Here is a 15,619-nt window from a genome sequence, read left to right on the forward strand (position 1 = left end):
CTTAGATGTGGTGCAGGATAATTTCCTAAAACAAATGATTACCGATCCTACAAGGGGAGAAAATAATCTGGACTTACTCTTAACTAATAATGAGCACCTAATGAGTAATGTAAAAGTGGGAGATAGTCTAGGCTCTAGCGATCATCAAGAAATAAGATTTAATATTATTTGGGAAGAATTAAAAAGTACAAATAATGTCCTATTACAAGATTTCAGGAGAGCCAATTTTGATAAGATACAAACCTTTTTGGAATTGAATATGAAATGTCATATGGATGACTCGTCCATCACCTACGAGGTCAAAAGTCGGGACATGACCAGGGGTTGGGTCACAAAGGGTAATATGCATACCTTGGGTCAGGTCAATTGGGGGCAGGGGGTAAACAGCCAGGTCAGTGATTTGGATGAAATGTATAGCAATCTAACTGATTTAATTATCAATGCATAAAATACATTTAACCCTCTGAAGACACTACGGAAGAATAGTAATACTCCCAATGGATGACGGACAGACTGAAACATGAGATGGGAATGAAAAGAGGACTTTATATTTAAAAATAAAAAACAGGGAAACACACCTTGGATCAAGATATAACGAAATGGCAAAGCTGGTTAAAAAGAATACACGTACAGGGAATCGTAACTATGAAATTAAGGTTGCCAGTCAAGCAAGATCTAACCCTAAGGGTTTCTTTCATCTTTATAGAACAAAAAAAAAGAAAGAATAGGCCCAATCAAAAACGATGAAAATGCCATGATAGAATCGGAGAAAAAAATGAGTGAAGAGTTCCACAAATATTTCATTTCAATGTTTACTAATGAGAGATTAGATAAGGTACCTGACTGTGATCTGATTTTCAGTGGGGATGAAGAAAGTAGACTATCTAATATCAGCATTAGTAAAGTAGTAGTAGTCAAGCAGATAGAAATACTTAAAGCTACAAAATCCCCGGGTCCAAACAAAATTTTTCCGAGAGTGCTTAAGGACTGTAAATTTGAAATCTGTGACCAGTTAATTGAAAGATTTAATAAATCAGTAGACACTGGTTTTGTGCCTACTGTTTGGGGGCAGGCAAACACTGTTCCTGTTTTTAAGAAGAGAGATAAATCGTCTACACGCCAGTTTGACATCGGTTATAGGTAAAATGCTTGAATCAATAATAGTAAATAGACTCAGAGATCACATCGAAAGACATAATTTAATTCGTGATACACAGCATAGTTGTTTCTCCAAGGGTAAGTCATGTGTGACTAATCTTCTATCCTTTTACACTAAAGTATATAAGGCATCAGATAACAATGATAATTATGATGTGATTTACCTTGACTTTAGCAAAGCGTTTGAACAAGGTGCCACACCAGAGACTACTAAATAAAATCAAAGCCCATGGCATAGGAGGAAAAGTGTTGGACTGGATTAGAGCTTGGATCAGTAACAGAAAACAGCAGGTCACCATAAATGGAGTAAAATCTAGGAGGGGCAATGTTACTAGTGAGGTTCCCCAGGGCTTGGTTTTGGGTCCCTTGTTGTTCATTATGTACATAAACGACTTAGACAATGGGATATATAGTGATGTAAGTTCACGGATGACACTAAAATAGGATGCCAAATTAGGTCAGGAGACAACACAGAGATTCTGCAGGATGATCTTAACCTCTTCAGTACAGGCCTTAAATCTCGTGGGCAGCAGCCGATGCCAGCCGTACGACGTGTCGTAATAATATTCGCACCATAAAATATAGTCACCACTTATATCGATCGTTCTCTCTTTCACCCGTGAATTTTGATAACCATAGAAAATGTGATTACAGACAGTTTAGAGTACGTCATTACGGAGGGGCAACTACAACAAATATAATCAAGACGCCGATGTGGCAGCCTCGCATATCCACTTGCTCCTCATGACGCCTACGTATGCGGCACCGTATGGAAGGGGTTAACAAATTGTTCACATGGTCAGTGAAATGGCAAATGAACTTCAATATCTATAACTGTAGCGTGTTAAACATAGGGCTACACAACCCTGAAAAAAGATATAGCTTAGATAACACGCTTTTAGAGAAAACTGAGTGCGAGAGAGACTTGGGAGTTCTAGTGAGTCCAGACCTTAAAACCAGGAAACAGTGCATTAGTGCCAGGAATAAAGCTAACAGAGCATTAGGTTTCATTGCTAGGAAGATAACGAATAGAAGTGCAGAGGTAATTATCAAACTCTATCTAGCGATAGTTAGACCCATCCTTGACTATGCGGTACAGTGTTGGTCTCCGTCTTATGGAATGGACATCAGTTCACTAGAATCAGTACAGAGAAGAATGACCAAAATGATACATGGACTCGGAAATTTGCCTTATGAAGAGAGGCTTAGGCACCTTAACTTACACTCTCTAGAAACACGCAGAGTGTGGGGTGATCTAATAGAGATGTTCAAGTGGATCAAAGGCTTTAACAAGGGTGATGCTAACAAGGTCATCATATTAAAACAATAGGGCAGGACTCACAGTAATGGATTTAAACTGGACAAATTTAGATTTAAGAAGGAAATAGGCAAGAATTGGTTTACTTATAGGGTGGTCCACAAATGGAATAGACTTAGTATCCATGTAGTGAGCGCTGAAACTATCAGTTGTTTTAAGAAACGGTTAGACAACTTTATGGATGGGGATGACAGGTGGTGATGGATATGAGCTGCCCTGTGTAGGCATTATGGTCTCTTGCAGTCTCCTTCATTCTTATGTTCTTATTGCAATTTGGTCTACTCATCAAGCATTCAACAAATATCCTTATGTTGCCCATCTATTTGGTAAAAGAATGGCAGTCATGCTATCTACATTGGAAATTGCCAACAAAATCTGGCCCACAACAATGCCTTGCCAAGCTCCTTGGCTACTTTAACAAAATATCAAATACCAACTGAAGTCATTTAATAAGAATATTTTCCCCAACTATCTACCTATTAAACTAATATCAACATTTACAATGATGGCTCCTGCTTAAACTATTGAATGAATTATGCAGCAATGTCCACAAGTGCAGTAATATTTGGATCTCTCACCCACCCCCATCACCTCAATCTTCAGTGCTGAACTCTGCCATCCTTACCACCTTAAATCCACAACTCCCCTTCTTCATTCTACATAATCATATCAGTTTCAGTGCTCTATAAGCAATCCCCACCCTCAAGTTCTGCCACCCAATTAACTACAGAATCCATTCATGGATCATCCAGATCTCTACCTGTTTCAAATCTGTTTCTGCTGTGTGTTATCTTGTGTAGGCATCTGCACTAATGAAGAAGTTGATAAAGGTGGCTCAAAAGGTGGCATCCACCCCATTTGATGCCTCCACTCCAATCCCAGTAACAGGCTATTTCCCAGTTCTTTGACCAACAAATCATCTAAAAGCAGTCAAACCCCATATACTGTACATCCATGGCTATCTTCACATCAATATAACTGATCTTTTGAAATGGCACTAGTATGCCAAAGAACAGGACATTCATGCTTCACACATGGCCACTTCATGACAGGAAATGACCCTCCCATTTACCAATATAAAGCTCCCCTCACAATGTTACTATACTAGACCAATTTACACAACACCCTGCAATAACTACCTACACAAGTCATCTACTTCCTACAGAATACAAGACCATTAACAAGATTAAGTGAATATATGGTTTGACCATTAATTTGGAGAATGTGTGTGGAAAGGATGGGAGGAATAAGGATGTTTTAATGGTGTTCTTTTTTTAACCTTTATCCATATTTTGGAGATAGGAATTTGGGAAGTAACTGCTGAAATGTACATTTGCCATAAGCTTCAACAACAAGGCTTATCTCCCACTTCTCCATTTTCTTTAATCATCTCCAACCCCTGACTCACTACCCTTGCATTCACCTCTCACACCACCCCATCCATGTATAGATTTAACAGCCAGGGCAACATAACACATCTCTGACAAAGTCCCATCTTTAGCTCAAACCATTCACTCTCTACATACAAAATAGTCTGAGACACCTTCAATTTACTAAGATCAATGAAAGTGGCCTTTGACTACTGGGATGAGGAAATGGTAAAGATATTAGTCACACTTATAAGATCAAGATAAGAGTACACTGTGACACTATGGACACCCAGTACAAAAAAGAATATAAAGAAATTAGAAAGAATTCAAAGAGCAATGACAAAGATGGTACCAAACACTCTCTAAATTGACATACAAACAAAGATTGTCCAAACTGGAACAACCCTGGAACAAAGAAGAGAAAGAGGAGATCTACTGACCATTTACAGAACTATGAAAGGGATGGAAATCCATGACAGAGAAGATTTATTCAAGTGGGATAAAATAAAAACAAGAGGACATGAAAAGAAACTCGAAAAGGATAGTTATAGAAGAGATCTGAAAAAGAATGGTTTCCCACACAGAGTGGTAGATGCCTGGAACAAATTGGATGAGACAACAGTGTGTGCAAAAACTATACAAGAATTTAAGAACAAACTAGATGCTGAAAGATACAAAGATAGGCCACTACGAGCATAGCTCTCTTCCCGTACAATACAACTAGGTAAATAATTATACCAATGGTTTTTTTCCCCTTACAAAGAAGGTACCCTAAGTCAAAGGCATAAATCCACTCCCAACCATTTCATCCCCATATATTCCACTCCCATTCACCACCCCTCCCTCTCTCTTTTCTTGGCTCCTCCTGGATGACAGGTCATCCCTGTCTCTTGGCCACTGCCCTGAGTCAGGAGCAATGTATCAAGACACAGTGCATCCACAGCAGGGGAGTTTCATTTAATCAGCGAACATCTCCCCCCCCCCCACTCCATCCACAAATGCAGAAAGAGAGAAGATTGGGAGAAATCCTTTTGGGCTGTGTCAAAATATTATTCACATATACTTCCTCACCCCCCCCATTCCCCACCCACTCCCTTCCATGCATCACCGTATCATCCATACACAACCATTCTCCACTCACCCCTATCTTTAGGCCTTCATGGATTTGGAAAAGGCTTATGACAGGGTAGACAGGAAAGTACTGTGGGAGACTTTGCAGATATATGGGATAGGAGGGAAGCTATTAAAAGCAGTCAAGAGTTTTTACAAGAGTAGTAGAGCGGCCTTGCTGTGGATGTGCTGTGTCTTGCAACACTGCTTCTGACGCAGGGCAGTGGGCAAGATGCAGGGATGATCCGTCATCCAGGAGGTGCCAAGATAATAGGGAGGGAAAAGGGTGGAGGGGAGTGGTGTGTGATAGGGATGGAATGGGTGGGAGTGGTTTTGTTTTTATGCCTTTGTTTATTGGCTACCTCCCTCATAAGGGGGAAAAAAAGCCTTTGTTATATGTATGTAGTAGAGCCTGTGTTAGAATTAGAAATGGCACATTAATGCCTTGGGGGATTAAAAAGTGTAATGAGAAATAGACACTTGGGAATGAATACTAAGAGGAGATTATATGAAGGGGTGATTGTCCCGACAGCACTGTATGAGGCAGAAATATGCAACATAAGATAGGAAGAGAGGAAAAGTCTGAGAAGTATGGTAGGGATTACTAGGCTGGATTGATTGAGAAATGAAGTGTGGAGAGCTGGGATGGAAAAGGAATTGTTGTTGTTGTTGTTCCCCTAGAATGTCTGTCCGAGTAGTCCCATCTCCCCAAGGAATGCCACGGCCGAAACGGGATTTTCCCACAAATCCTTTATGGAGTGTATGTTGTGCTGTTTGCATGCATGATTGTGTATAATGCAGTCTTGCATGACATGTTGAATAGTATGGGGTGAGTGTTACATCCTGGGCATTTGTCCAAAATGCAGTCATCCAGTCTCTTCTGGTAGCTTATAAGGGTTGGGTGGTGGCCACATCGTAGTCTGGCCAGGTGGACTCTGTCCTTTCGTGGGAGAGAGGATTCAGAGGGATGGATATCGGGGGTCTGGTCTGCAGCAATGTGTTGTCTTTTAGTGTGTTAATGGAGCAGGTAGTGATGTGATTATGAATGTTTCCAGAGGCTGGTATTTGGTGGTTTTGGAGGAAGAGAAGAGAGTATTTGTGTGTGATATAGGTATTTGGGTGCCACAGCGTCTTTGTCATGGGACCACCCCCCAACCCCAAGAGTTGGGAGATCAAACAGCGGCAAACATCCCTGGCCACTGGCGCTACGCAGGTGGCACTTATTCCCAGGAGGGGCTTTGGTCACCTGGGTGAGTACCACAATCCTTTCACAACATGGAAAATGAGTTGGGAGACAGGGTTGATGAGAAAGTATTGGGGTGGTTTGGACACATGGAAAGAATGAGTGAAGAAAGGTTACTAAAAGAAGTGTAGAGGGCAGAGGTGGATGGAGTGGACAGGAGAGGGCGAACAAGGATGATATGGCTGGATGAGGTAAAAGGGGTGTTGAGAAAGGAAGGAAAAAGACAGATAGGGGTGAGTGGAGAATGGTTGTGTATGGATGATGCTGGATTCATGGAAGGGAGTAGATGGAGGATGGGAGGGTTAGGGAGTAATTATGTGTGAATGATATCTTGATGCAGCCCAAAGGGATTTCTCCCCATTTTCTCTTTTTCTGCATGAGGGGAAGTGGGGGGGGGGGTTACCGATTAAATGAAGCGGCCTTGCAGTTGCTCTGCCTTAATGCTCACTTCCAGTCTGCTGCCACTTTCACCCCTTGTACATCTCATCACCTTACTTTTACCCAAATTTATCTTCAATTTTCTTCTTTCACACATACTCCCAAACTCTGTCACAAACTTCCCAAATCCCTCTTCTGATGCTGCTACAAGTGCAGTGTCCAAATAAAAACTAACTACCACTATTTCTTCTCCCTCCAATATCATGCACCTCATATCTAAAACACTACTTTCTTTTATTGTATATTTCCTTCAATGCTGTAAATGCCACTAGATTTCTTGTATTAATCCCCCTTAGCACCCTAAGCAACACCACATCCTGCTGACTCCACCCGTTTCTCTTTTCTTTTTAACTTCGTTGGTTATACATACATACATATACCAAGGCTTTTTCCCCCTTACGAGGGATCTAGTAAAAAAGAAAAAGGCATAAAATCATTCCCACCCATTCCATCCCTAAATAAACTCCACTCCCCTCCACCCTCCCTCCCATCTCAGCACCTCCTGGATGACAGGTCATCCCTGCACCTTGTCCACTCCCCTGGGTCAGAGGCAGTGTTGCAAGACATAGCACATCCGCAGCAAGGCCGCTTCATTAAATCGGCGACCTCCCCTCTCCGTCCCCCCATGCATAAAACTTTGCTCACACATACTACCTCACCCCCCATCCCCCCACCCATTCCACCTCATGCATCACAACATCATCCATATACAACCATTCTCCATTCACCCCTGTCTCTTGTCCTCTCCCGTCCTTCCTCAACAGACATTCCCCTCTTCCCCAAAGCCCCTTTCACCCCATCCATCCATCTCATCCTAGGACATCCCCTCATGTTCACTCCCTCCACATCTGCCTTCCATACCTCTTTTACTAGTCTTTCTTCACTCATTCTTTCCATGTGTCCAAACCATCCTAATACTCTTTCATCAACCCTATCTCCCAACTCCCTTTCCACCCCTGTTCTCCTCCTCACCTCCTCATTTCTCACTCTATCTAGCCTAGTAACCCCCATCATACTTCTCAGACACCTCATCTCAAACACATTCAAGCTCCTTCTCTCTTCCTCTCTTATGTTCCATGTTTCTGCCCCCATTCAGTGCTGCTGGCACAATCACTCCTTCATACAGTCTCCTCTTAGCATCCATTCCCAAATGTCTATTCCTCATTACACTTTTTAATCCACCAAGGCATTTACTCGCTTCTCTCAATCTACATTCTACCTCCACCTCCACTCCACTTTTTCCTGCCACAATTGCACCCAAGTATCTAAAAATATCCACTTCCTCCAGTCGCTCTCCCTTAATGCTCATTTTCAGTCTGCTGCCACTTTCACCCCTTGTACATCTCACCTTACTTTTACCCACATTTATCTTTAGCTTTCTTCTTTCACACTCTCCAAAACTCTATCACCAACTTCCTCAATCCCTCCTCCGATCCTGCCACAAGCGCAGTGTCATCCACAAACAGCTGGCTCACCTCCCACTTTTCTCCATTTTCTTTAACCGTCTCCAATCCCTGACCCTCCACCCTTGCATTTACCTCCCGCACCACCCCATCCATGTACAAGTTGAACAGCCAGGGCGACATAACACATCCCTGACGAAGTCCCACCTTTACCTCGAACCACTCACTCTCTCCATTGTTGGTTATACATAAGTAAAAGCTAGGCTGTACCATGCATCTGAAAGACATACATACATATACCAAAGGCTTTTTCTCCCTTACAAGGGAGGTAGCCAAAAAACAAAAGGCATAAAATCCACTCCCACCCATTCCATCCCCACACACTCCACTCCCATTCACCCAACTTCCTCCTTATCTTGGCTCCTCTTGGATGACGGGTCATCCCTTCATCTCACCCAATGCCTTGGGTTAGGAGCAGAGTCAAAATACTTAGTACATCCACAGCAAGGCTGCTCCATTAAATTGGTGACCACCCCTCTCCATCACCCCATGCAGAAAAAAGAGAAGATGGGGAGAAATCTCTTCAGGCTAAATCAATTTTTTTTTTCACACATACTCCCTCACCCCCCCATCCCCCCACACTCCCTTTCATGCATCACAGTATCATCCATATACAACCATTCTCCATTCACCCTTATCTTCTGTCTTCTCCCATCCTTCCTCAACAGATGTTCCCCTCTTTCCAAATGCCCCTTTTCCCCCATCCATCTCATCCTTGGTTGAACCCTCATGTTCACTCCTATGCCTTCCACACACCTTTTACTAATCTTTCTTCACTCATTCTTTCCATGTGTCCAAACCATCCCAATATTCTTTCATCAACCCTACCTCCCAACTGAAAAGAGAAACTACGAAAAAAAGATAATAGATAAATGTAAGGAAGAACCCAAACTATTTTACAAGTATGTAAATGGAAAACTGAAAAACAAACAAGAAATAGAAAAGCTGAGCCAAGACAAAAAGAAATATACAGTAGAACTGGAAATGGCTGAAATTATGAACAACTACTTCAGATCAGTATTCACAATAGAAAACTCACCTAACTGTGTAGAAAAAGAGAGAGAATTATCCCCAGCAATGAAAGAAATAATCGTAACACAAAAAGAAATCAGTGACCAAATTAAAACCCTTGATGTCGGAAAATCACATGGCCCAGACAGAATTGCAAACTAAATACTGAAAGAATGTATGGGAGAATTAACTGACAATATATATAATTAAATTCTCACTTAAAGAAGGAAAAGTGCCATTGGACTGGAAGAAGGCAAACATCGTACCAATTTATAAGGGAGGTAATAAGGAAGATCCATCTAACTACAGACCGGTCTCACTAACAAGCACAATAGCAAAAATTTGTGAAAGAGTTGTCAAAAACAGATGGGTTAAGTACCTGGAAGAAAAATCTATACTGAATCCAAATCAATTTGGATTCAGACAAGGGAGATCATGTACAACAAATTTGATCTGCTTCTACTCAAGATTAATAGACATAATACAAGAAAGAGATGGGTGGGCGGACTGTGCTTTTCTGGACCTGCAAAAGGCATTCGATAAGGTACCACATAGGAAATTTATAAAGAAGATAGAGTCAAAAGGTGGCATCAGAGGAAAATTATTGGGATGGATGAAAGACTTCCTGATTGGGAGGAAATTGAGATTTGTAATCAGAGAAAAATTCTCCAAATGGGAAGAAGTAAAAAGCGGTGTCAAAGGATTACAAGGGATTACAAAGGCGGAGCATGCCGACAGGAGACCTTCTTGTCCATATCTAGGTTGGATGTGAAAAAAAAAATCATAATAATAATAAATTAATAAATAAAAACCATAATAATGTAAATAACAAATAAAATACATAAATAAATGCATAGGTATAGTTAAATAATAAACAAACAGGTAAATAATAATAAATTGACATATAACTAATAATAAATGAAAATCAAACAGACAAATGATAACAAAACAAAAACAAATAATATAAAATAAATTATAATCATTATTGCATCTCGCTTAGGTGTTTATCTAAATGGTTCTTAAAGCTTCAAATTGAACTACATTGCACTACCTGTGCAGAAAGTTTATTCCATTCATTAAGTACATGGTTGGCAAAGTTGTTTCTACCTACTTCCAAATTGAATCTATTTCCGGACAGTTTGAGACCATTGATTCTCATTCAATGTGAAAATTTTGTCACTTATGATGTTGTCAATTCCCTTTAGAATTTTAAAGACCTCTATGCCTTGGTGGAAAAAAAAGTGTAATGAGGAACAGACATTTGGGAATGGATGCTAAGAGGAGACTATATGAAGGAGTGATTGTGCCAAGAGCACTGTATGGGGCAGAAACATGAAACATAAGAGAGGAAGAGAGAAGGAGCTTGAATGTGTTTGAGATGAGGTGTCTGAGAAGTATGATGGGGGTTACTAGGCTAGATAGAGTGAGAAATGAGGAGGTGAGGAGCAGAACAGGGGTGGAAAGGGAGTTGGGAGATAGGGTTGATGAAAGAGTATTAGGATGGTTTGGGCACATGGAAAGAATGAGTGAAGAAAGACTAGTAAAAGAGGTATGGAAGGCAGATGTGGAGGGAGTGAACATGAAGGGACGTTCTAGGATGAGGTGGATGGATGGGGTGAAGGGGGCTTTGGGGAAGAGGGGAATGTCTGTTGAGGAAGGATGGGAGAGGACAGAAGACAGGGGTGAATGGAGAATGGTTGTATATGGATGCTGTTGTGATGCATGAGGTGAAATGGGTGGGGGGGATGGGGGGTGAGGTAGTATGTGTGAGCAAATTTTGACGCAGCCCGAAGGGATTTCTCCCCGTCTTCTCCTTTTATGCATGGGGGGACGGAGAGGGGGGTCACCAATTTAATGAAGCGGCCTTGCTGTGGATGTGCTGTGTCTTGCGACACTGCTTCTGACCCAGGGCAATGGACAAGGTGCATGGATGACCCGTCATTCAGGAGGTGCTAAGATGAGAGGGAGGGTGGAGGGGTGTGGAGTGTATTCAGGGATGGAATGGGTGGGAATGATTTTATGCCTTTTCCTTTTTGGCTACCTCCCTTGTATGGGGGAAAAAGCCTTGGTATATGTATGTATCAAGTCACCTCTAAGTCTACGCTTTTTTAGGGAAAACAGATTCATATGTTTTAGTCAATTTTTGTATGATTTATTTTTTATATTTGGAATCAGTTTTGTGGCTCGCAGTTGTACTTTTTCCAGTCTGTCAATGTCTTTAATGAGATTCGGTGACCATATGGAAACAGCATATTCCAAATGTGGATGAACTAACAATTTATATAGCTTGTTAATGAGTGATGGACTTTTGAAATCAAAAGATCGCGCAATCAGTCCTACAATCTTATTTGCTTTCTCAGAGGCTGAAATACACTGCTTGGATGCTTTGAGATCATTACTGATAATTACACCGAGATCTTTTTCACTATCCACTTTTGTTAACAAATTTCCAAAATAACTTGTAATCGTACTTACTGTTATTTTTACCTATGTGCATTACCTTGCATTTACTTGTGTTAAATTTTATCAGCCACTTTTCAGACCATTGCTGTAATTTATCTAAATCTTCTTGAATATCTAATTGGTTTAAGTGATCATTTGCCATTCCGCACAGTTTTGTATCATCAGCAAATTTGGAAACAGTAGATTTTAGTCCATGGTCTATATCATTTATATATACTATGAATAGAAGTGGCCTAAGAACGGAACCCTGAGGAACTCCACTTATAACATTTTTCCATCTAGAAGTTTTTCCATTTAACCCCTTCCATACGGTGCCGCACACGTAGGCGTCATGAGGAGCAAGTGGATTCGCGACGCTGCCATATCGGCGTCTTGATTATATTTATTGTAGTCGCCCCTGTGTTTTTACATTCTCCCAAATGCGCCCTGAATCCCATTCTCTGTGGTTTTCAAAATTCGCGGGTGAAAGAGAGAACGATCGATATAAGCGGCGACTATATTTTATGATGCGAATATTATTACGTTACGTCATACGGCTGGCATTGGCTGCTGCCCGCGAGATTTAAGTCCCGTACTGAAGTGGTTAAAACAACTCTCTGTTTTCAATCATTCAACCAATTACTAGTCCAACTTAATAGGCAACCACTTATTCCGTGCGAAGCTAATTTAGTAAGTAGTCTTTCATATGGGATGGTATCAAAAGCTTTTGCAAAGTCTAGATATATTAAATCTATATTGTTTCTTTTGTCGTAATTCGAGATAACTGTGTTGTAGAATTCGAGTAAATTAATCACGCAAGAAAGTTTCCGTCTGAAACCATGCTGGCTATAATTTATCAAACAGTTACTTTCTAAATGATGTTCGATAGCATCTCTGATGATAGTCTCCATTATTTTTCCTACGATTGAAGTCAAACTTATAGGCCTATAATTATTTGGTTTCTTTTTGTCACCTTTTTTGAATATGGGAGTAATGTTAGCTAGCTTCCATTCTATTGGGACATTCCGGATATGATGGATTTCTTGAAAATAATTTCTAATGGAACAACAATCTCATTTTTCATTTCCTTTAAGATTCTTGGATGCCAACCATCAGGCCCTGATAACTTTGAGTTTATCTATACACCTTTTAATTTTTTCTTTTGTCATATTTACCGTAGTGAGTAAGTTTACCCTAGACTTTTCACAGGTCTCAGTTTGGAGCTCACTTTGAGGTGTTTCGTTTACAAATACCGAGCTAAAATAATTGTTTAAAATACTACACATTTCTTCATTTGAATATTCAAGTTTACCGTTAGCAGATAATAGTGGACCAATGTGATTCCTAACAACCATTTTACCTCTAATGTAACTATAGTATTCTTTGGGATTCTCTTTGGATTTATCAGCGATGTTTGTTTACCGTTAGCAGATAATAGTGGACCAATGTGATTCCTAACAACCATTTTACCTCTAATGTAACTATAGTATTCTTTGGGATTCTCTTTGGATTTATCAGCGATGTTTATTTCGTACTGTCATTTTCTTTTCTTTTTATTGTCTTTTTTAAATCTCTCTGTATTGATACATAACTTTCATAGTCATTAGATGCACCCGAGCACTTATATTTCTTATAAGCCTGTCTCTTTTTAGCAATACTTTTTTCAGTTTCTTTGTCGAGCCACTTTGGGCAAGCCTGATTTGGGGGATGGCTGTCCTTAAAAGGAATGCAAGTATGAATCATCTTAGTGAGCGTATTTTGAAATATTTCCCACATCTGATCTACAGGTCTTTCGCTTAATTTTGCCTCCCAATCTGCAAGCTGAAGCTCCTGACATATGAACTGAGCTTTACTGAAATCGGGTATTTTAGAAACACAAGTATCTATTCTAAAAAAAATTTGGAGTTTGAATCTAACTAAGTTGTGATCACTATTTGCAACAGTTTCACCAACTTCTACATCAGTTACCATGCTTTCGCGGCTAGTGTTCAATAGATCGAGTAAGTTTCCATATCTTGTGGGCTCTTTTAAATGCTGAATTAAGTAATTATTACTAAGAAAATCAATCAAGCGACTACCTATATGGCCATGTTCAAGGGTCATCCAATCAATGTCAGTAAAATTGAAATCACCCATTATTAATAAATCCCGGTTGCAGAAACTAGACAGTTCTTGAAATAACAGTTTGTCATCTGCTAATGATAATGTCTTTGGCCTATATATTACACCTACATTCATTTTTTGTCCATTTTGGGTTAACTCAACCCACAAACTATCATATGCATCCTGTTTCACTTCCTCTAAAACACAAGCATGAACATTGTTTTTAACATACAACAGAACACCCCCACCTTTCTTGTGATTTCTATCCTGATGAAAGTGTTTAAATTACACAATATTAAATTCAGCTTCGAACTCTGTACCATTTAGCCATGTCTTGGTTACTCATATCATATCGAGATTTTCGCTTTAGACATATGTCTGTATTTCTTGAAATTTGTTCCTAATACTACGAGCATTAAAGTACATGGCTTTATGAAATTCGTGATTATTTCTTTTTGACACATTTTGAGTTTCAATATCATGTCTTACATTATCATTTTGTTCTTTATTTATACCTTGCTCTATATTATTATTTGATCCTTCATTGACATTTAATGCCTCATTAAAATTTCTCCCATCAAAATTAACATTTCCCCCATCATGGACATCTGGTCAATCACGGTCATCCAATCTCTTTTGTACACTTTGTTCCCCTACGTCACCGTGATTCACACCGGCCTCCCGTCATTAATTGACATTATGTCCGGCATCCCTTCCTAAAATTATATTTTGTCCTCCCCTGACATTATATCCTGCCGTGATATTTTCCCCTCCACTATAATTACATCCCAATGTGGTATTTTGGCCTTCATTGACATTCTGTCCAGCATCTCTTCCTAAAATTATATTTTGTCCTCCATTGACATTATATCCTACCGTGATATTTTCTCCTCCAGTATCATTACATCCTATCATGATATTTTGTCCTCCACTATCATTACATCCCATCGTGATCTTTTGTCCTCCACTGTCATTACATCCCATTGTGACATTTTGTCCTTTGACATTACATCCTAATGTATGTAACAGCTTCTCAGCTTGGAGAAAAATGTGTACGAGGAGAAATATTATTGGGCAAGGGGAAAAAGGCACGCCCTTAAGGTGTGGCACTTGTTTGAGAAGTAAAAGACTATTGGATGGAAAAAAAAGTGACGTCAGAACGATGGTGGCTTGACGTGACGTTGAGAATTTCCTCTTGAGGGATTTCTCGGGTGTACTGATTTAGACCAACAAGCATCAGAACAACTACACCCTATTTTATTCACCCTCAATCAGAACTTAGGCAGGGGGCCTACTTACTAAGAAGAACCTGGATGTGAGTGAAACTTACGAATTAACAAGAAAACTCTAGAAAATTACTGAAGAGGGGCAAAGACAGCAAAGAGGGGGGAAAAACAGTGGTGATAACAAAGGGGGTGGAACAATGTAACATTTCGTCCTCTACCAACATTATATCCTAAAATTATATTTTGTCCTATACTGGCATATTGTTCTACATTAATGCTATACAGGTAGTTCTCGATATATGCGACTTCGATATATGCGAATTCGCGTATATGCGATTGAAGAATTTGCACCACTTTTCGATATGTGCGGGGATATATTCGAAGATATGCGATTTGACCTAAAAAATAAAATAAAATCAAAATAGTCGCGGCCGATTATTTTTTTCAAAATACCTATTATATATTTGAAGTTGGTGCGCATAAAGCCGTGTGGTAACACTGGCTGCATCAGCTAGGTAGAGCTGGCATCACTGCGGCGTTATCACAACAACAACACCGGCAGCTGTACAGACGGCATCGTCTTAGGCATCCTTCCTGTTTCATAGGCCAAACCATTGTCTTTCTGCAGGTAATTAAGCTTTTTTGATACACAAATTAATTATTTTTTTCACAAACAAATTAATTTTTGATACTTATTACTGCCCCAATTAATTTCGTCAATTTTCACTCTCTGCACG

General features: G+C 40.0%; 1 protein-coding gene across 3 annotated transcripts in view; it reads right to left on the bottom strand.

Annotated features, from left to right (window-relative positions):
• The window catches only part of LOC143037405 (vesicle transport protein GOT1B), a 106,562-nt gene that overhangs the window by 49,519 nt on the left and 41,424 nt on the right, over positions 1-15,619 (bottom strand). The window contains exon 5 of one of the 3 annotated variants that reach the window (XR_012967462.1): positions 15,336-15,504. The exons of the other annotated variants lie outside the window; for them this stretch is intronic. The gene's annotated coding sequence lies outside the window, so the exon portion shown is untranslated. The remainder of the gene's footprint in view (positions 1-15,335; positions 15,505-15,619) is intronic. 3 annotated transcript variants of the gene reach the window in all.

The sequence above is a fragment of the Oratosquilla oratoria genome, chromosome 22 (assembly GCF_046742065.1).
Source record: "Oratosquilla oratoria isolate Oo_2021 chromosome 22, ASM4674206v1, whole genome shotgun sequence".
In the NCBI taxonomy this organism is placed as follows: Eukaryota; Metazoa; Arthropoda; class Malacostraca; order Stomatopoda; family Squillidae; genus Oratosquilla; species Oratosquilla oratoria.